We start from the raw sequence: 6,661 nt of genomic DNA, 5'->3' as shown, positions 1-6,661 counted from the left end.
CTTATTATGCACTGAGCTCGGTTTAAGCGGGCCAGAGTCAGTGGGTTAAACAGAGGGTGCGGCCTAAGGTGTCGGCCCTAGTTATTGTGTGAATTGAATATTGTATTGATTATTATGTGATATGAATGTTATAAGTGTTTGATTGCATCCATGATTATAAAAATATGCTGAGTGGCACTATTGTGGATTATTGGACGAGAGTACATGCTTAATGAATTAACTGTCTGTTATCATTGATTGTGTTGTATATGATGTTTTCTTGCTGGGCCTTGGCTCATGGGTGCTGCGTGGTGCAGGTAAAGGCAAGGGCAAGATTGATTAACCTTGATTGGAGAGCTCTGCAGGGTGAATGTACATGTCAGGCTGCTCAGCCGCCACGGTTGAGGAGATTACAGGGACGAGATGACCAGAACCTTGTATTTTGCCTTAGTATGGCTAATGTTTACTCTTAAATTTTGTAAACCAGCTTTTAAACATTATATTTTTGGGGATCCCTTCTGTAAATTGTTTATAATTTATAAAATGTTTCTTTTGAGGCCAAAATGTCTTTTAACCCTAGAACACTTTAGCTAATGACACACTTTGAATAAATGACTTGATTAGCAAGTCTCACACCTTTATAAACACGTAGTGTAGCGGTCTTGGCTACCTAGGGCGTTACAAAACAAAACACATGTTCAGTTATTTATATATATATTAGGTGCAAGCAACACGCAATACACATATATGTTTAGTTTTATTAAGTTTTTATGATTGTCATATAAATTTTAAATAAATAAATAAAAAAAATAATGACATAAACATATTAAAAGAAAAATTAAGTAAACCATTGTTTATGATTAAATAATAATAATAATATGATAACATTTTAGATCACAAACTGCCCTATTTAAGGTACAAAATATTTATGATATTATTCAAATCACACATCAATAATCGAAGAAGAAACTTACTAATTTCTTGATAAAAGAGAAATGATATTTTGATTTCTTATGTAGTTACTCTGTCACACACGACACTTACATAAAATATATTTATAATGTTTGTTGTTATTTAATATGAATATATTTATATAAGTTAGTTTAATTAATAAAAAAACATATTTCAAGATTAGGATTATATATTATATATTATTATAATAATATTTTATAAAATTTGAATTTGTATTAATATAATTATTAAATATATAGTCTTGTATTATATATAACAATTATATTTTATAACATTTAATTTAGATTTATATAATTATTAAATATTATAATAATATTTTATAATATTTGAATTTATATTAATATAATTAATAAATATTTATTTTTAATTAATTTTAAAAGTATATTTCATTAAATATTTATAATATTCCATTGAAGTTAAAAAAAACCATTAAAACCAAGAAAAAACATCAAATACCAAATTTATATATATATATATATATATGTAAATCCTAAAATTGGCAAAATTTATAGAAATATCTTTTATGTAAAAAATTATTTTAAATTTCTTTTATTGTGATTTTCAGAATTAATATCCTGAATTAATTTGTAAGGTTTGCAAATAATTCCTTATTTAGTTTGATATTCTCACAATTTGTTTATAAAGAAATTTGTGTCTTGGTTTTATAGAAAATATTCTGTGCTTACTCAAATTTGTTTATAGAAAATTTGTCTTTTGATTTTCGTGCTGCTCAAGATTATAAATTTCAGGAAATACAATATTTGAAGTAATTAATTGTTATATCTATCTTGAGAAATTTGAACTGACACAGGTATTAGATTTCCCCGCAAAATCTGTGTCTGTCGGATCAGAATCATCTAAAAATGGCAAATATTAATTAATCAAGAATATCTTCAAATATTTTTGCTTTTATTAGGAGATTTGTTTTCAGTCTTTCTGAGCACGAAATGGTCTCTATGAAAAGGCTTCTAGGGCCTTGAGAAAAAGTGAACTTTTTGGTACATAGTTTGTGAGTGAATTGTAATATTTGTGAGGGTTCATATTTTGTATTCATGTGATCTTGTAGTAAAATGAGTGTTTAGTTTTTGTGGTGAGTTTATACCACTTTCATGAGTGAATACATGTTGCAATTTGAACACAATTCTTATAGTCTTCAGGAGAAGATTTTTACAAGCCCATCGGACAGATGTAAGCACTCGCTGTCCATTGAAGGGAGTTCAAGTGGTTGAGCATTTCAATCAGAATCATATTAATGAAGAGAAGTACATCAAAGTTGCAGCAAATCTCAAGAGAGAGTCTTGTTTTGTTTAAGTAAACTGCATTAAGAATAGAAACCTAATTGCTACACAAACCAATTTGATACTTTCATTCTAAATTGAAATCTGTGTCTATTGTCTATAGCTATTCCAATTCTCACTTTTCAGATATTGAATTCAAACAAAAAATCATGCGAAAGATGACCAATCAATTACAAGCATAAAGCATAAGAACAATAGATAAACATAAATTCAAGAAATCATATAAATTGCATTAAAGATGAAAAGAATATATAGCAACTGCATTAAAATACTCTAAACAAAAATTTAGTTCATAATGTTAAACATAATTGCATAAAAATAATCTAAAATTGACAAGCATAAAAAGATGAAATAAAACTAATGAATTCTTGCTCTGTTCCTCCTTTATGCCATCTAGAACACCCCTACCTCCCTCTTCTTTTTATTTTCACGAAAAAAACACTACAAAATTTCTTGAAAATTCCAAAAAATGCCCTCGTGCTGATATATCGCCTCCCATGTTGCAATATATCGTATGCCGAAAATTCTCGATAAAAACACAAAATATTTGTTGTCGTTTCTGTCTCTGCAAAAATCCATATTCCTCAAGGGCGATATATCGCCTAAGACTGGCGATATATCGCATGTGCAAGCTTTCCGAATACTAGCCAATTTTGACTAATTACACAGATATTTAATTTAAAAACTCCGAATTCGCATACTAATTAGAATTATACACTACAAGAAAGTCTAAAATTAGAGGCGGACTTAGTCCGCCGGTAATATACGGGGTTATTAGCAGCGGGCTACTGGGTCCGCTGCAGTAGCCCGCCGCTAATAATGTGGAAATTAATAAAAAAAAATAATTTTTTTATTAGCGGCAGACTTACCAATTATTAGCGGCGGGTAGTCCGCCGCTAATACAATGCCCGAGAAACGAAAGGGTGTTCAGTTTCAAAATTAATAGCGGCGGGTATTTTCCCTTAGTAGAGGCGGACTATCCGCCCCTAATACTATTAGTGGCGGGTAAATATCCGCCAGTAATAAGACTATTAGCGGCAGGATATATTAATAGCAGCGGGTCCCGCCGCTAATAGTTTATTACCGACAAGGTAATATTAATTGCGGCGGGTCCCCGCCTCTAATAATCTTACATATTGAAAATTTTGCATATCGTTTCGTCCGTCCCTCTCATTTCTCTTCTCTCCCTCTCTCAGACGCACTCTTTGTCACTCTTTGTGTCTTGCTTGTGGCGGCATCCTCTGGAGCCAATGCGGTGGACTTTGGTGTCGACAAAGCTAAGGGCCTTTGGTGTGCATTGGCTCATGGTTAGGGTCCAGGCGTGTGACGACGATACACATGGTAAGTCTCTCTATATATCTCTCTTTCACACACACTCTACCTATCTCTCTCTAATTGGTTTTTCTAATATTTAGGTGGTGCTTATTCATAGTGGGGCTCTGAGGTTCGTGGTTTTGACCACGACAGAGAGTTTGGCCACTGATGGGGATTGAACACGGCATGGATTTCATGACAGGTCTTAAGTTTGTTATGTTGTTTTATGAATTTTTTTTAATGGTATATGTTTCAGATTTCACATATTTCAGATTTATGATGTTCTTAAGTTTATTGTGTTGTTTAATAAATTATTTTAATGGGATTTGTTTCTAGATTTCATATTTTTTAAATTTTGTTTGTGTTTTTATAAGTTGTTTCCTACTTTAATGGTGTTATTATTTTATTTTTTTGTTCCTTAAATTATGTTTATTTTTTCGGACCACCACCAATGTATGTATTTTTTTTTTAATGATATTGGTTTCATAATATTTATTAAAAAAATTGCTTTGGTCTTATTAAAAAAATAGATTTCCGTGTTGTATTATGTTGTATTTAAGTTATTGTTAAAAGAATGAGATTTGATTATTAAAAAAATTATAATTAAAATAATATTAGTATGTTGCTTTATTTTTTTAGCAGAGCATCAAACTTTTGAAAGAAAAAAAATAAGATTATTAATGTATGTTTTTATTGTTTTTTTATAGCAATCATATTATAGTTTATGTTGATTTGTGTTGTAATATTATTTTAATAAATATTTTGTTGTTCTAGTTATTCTAGGTTTTTTGTTTGGAGATTTTAATTTTTGGGATATGACAAATTTAAGTTATTATGTTGTCAAAATTAAAAAAAAAAACTATATATCTTATAATAAATGTTATGGGACTTTCTGAGTGCAGGATTTTAAATTTTTTGAAATGATCGTATTAAACTGTTATGCTGTCAAATTTTTTGTGAAATTTTATTAAGTAAAGTAGTTTTAATTTTTTTGATATATGTTATGTCAACATAATGAGAATTGTAATGAATATTATTTAATTTAGTTAATTAGTATTATTATAATTAATTGAAAATTATTAAAAAAATTAATTAGTATTTAATTAGAAGTTAATTTATTTTTTTTGTCCCGGTATGTTTATGATTGATGGTTGTTGACTACAACCATCAATTATAGGGATATCTTCGCAGCAACAGTCTCCACAAGCTTATTACCCTTCACCACGAGCACCACAGTTTGCTTTACCATCAGCACCACAGTTTGCTTCACCACCATTGTCGCGCCCTAACATTGGTGATCAAGATATTGACCTGAATGTTAATGAATATTTCTCGCTTGGTTGGCCCGATCCAAACAATAATAATAATAATTAATTTACGTTTTTTAATTAAATTAAGACAATTGATATTTTATTATGATTATTTTATGATTAGTTTATATGTAATTAAATTAAGACAATTGATATTTTTATCATGTTAATTTTATGATTAGTTTATATGTAATTTTGTTTGATGAATATTAATTGTGTTATTAATAATTAAATTTAATTTATGTTTAATTTTATTATCTTTAAATAAGTATTATATGTATATTTATTATTAAATAAAATCAAACGAATTATTATATTTTAATATTATTAATTTATTAGCAGCGGATTAATAGGAGCGGGACCCGCTGGTATTAAATAAGTCAAACGAGATTGACTATTCTTTTACACCGGCGGAGTCCCGCCCCTATTAATCTGCCGGTAATACCCCTAATCACTGACTGAGTATTACCGGCGGAATGCCCTATTATTACCGGCGGAATGCCTCCGCCTCTAATACTATTTTCTGTTGTAGTGATAACGAAAAACTGCACAAGTTCACAAAACAGATCAAATACATAATTTCACTTGAGAAAAACAACCAAATCAAGCCGGAAAAGTCATGAATAAGCGTATATTTTGTACGCTTATCATTAAGTCAATATTTTGTACTTATGGTTCTATATTAATTGATTTTATTCTCTGGGCGTGGTCCTAAGGAGTAGGTTATTCGAAATATTTTCTGAACTTTGTAAAAATTTGTTGTGTTCTTTATTTGTTTTTGCACTGTCTTTTTATTGTATTTAGTTTTTGTCGTGACAAGTTTGTATTTTGTCCCGACAGATCTGAAATCTGTTTTAACATTTAATTACCATTTCACACTTTAATTAATATACTTGGTTTAATTAATTTGGTAATTACTAAAAACGGAATTTCAATATATATATATATATACTAGATGCAAGTAACTTGCAATGCACATTTTCTTAGTTTTATTTATAGAGTTTATTAATTATTTTTATTAAATTTATATTAATGTCATATAAATTTCAAATAAATACCATGTTTAATTAAATAATTAATTTATTTTTGTTTAAGTTTAAGTTTATATTTGTTATAGTTTTTGAATTTGGGAGTGATAACAAGAGATTATATATTATATGATTAATGTAATATTAAATATTATAGATGGATTTTAAATTTAAGTTTCTCTTGCTAGTCTTTTTTTAAAAAAAATAATTTATTGCTAATTGATAGTATATTATAGGGCTGTGCAGAAATTTTTACAACCTGCCCAACTCGAATAATCCGCCCAAACCAACCCGAAAAAACTGCCAAAAAACGCAACCCGAATAAACCGACCAAAATTTAAACCGCCCAATATAACCCAACCCGCCCAATTAAGAATTTGTTATTAATTTATTATTTTTAATATATTCAAATAAATATATAAATTAATTAAGTTTTGTTTTAATTTTTTTTACTATAAATTTAAAATATTGTTTTAAGCTTAAAAAGATAAACTTCACACTATTAGTACTAGTATTTAAAAGAAAAAAATTACAAAAATGTAAAAAATAAAAAATAAAAAAAATACCACTTTTGTTTGGGCGGGTTGACCCGACCAACCCGCCAAAAAAAAATATCATTTCGGTTTGGGCGGGTTAACCCGACCAACCCGCCCAAATTATTGGACGGGTTAAAAAAAATTTCTTAATCGAGCTACTTTTGCTAACCCGATTATGACATTGGACGTGTAAAAATGCCTTGTAATCCGACCAACCCGCCCAA

Source organism: Humulus lupulus, chromosome 1, assembly GCF_963169125.1.
Source record: "Humulus lupulus chromosome 1, drHumLupu1.1, whole genome shotgun sequence".
NCBI lineage: Eukaryota > Viridiplantae > Streptophyta > Magnoliopsida > Rosales > Cannabaceae > Humulus > Humulus lupulus.
This window is presented reverse-complemented; position numbering follows the sequence as displayed.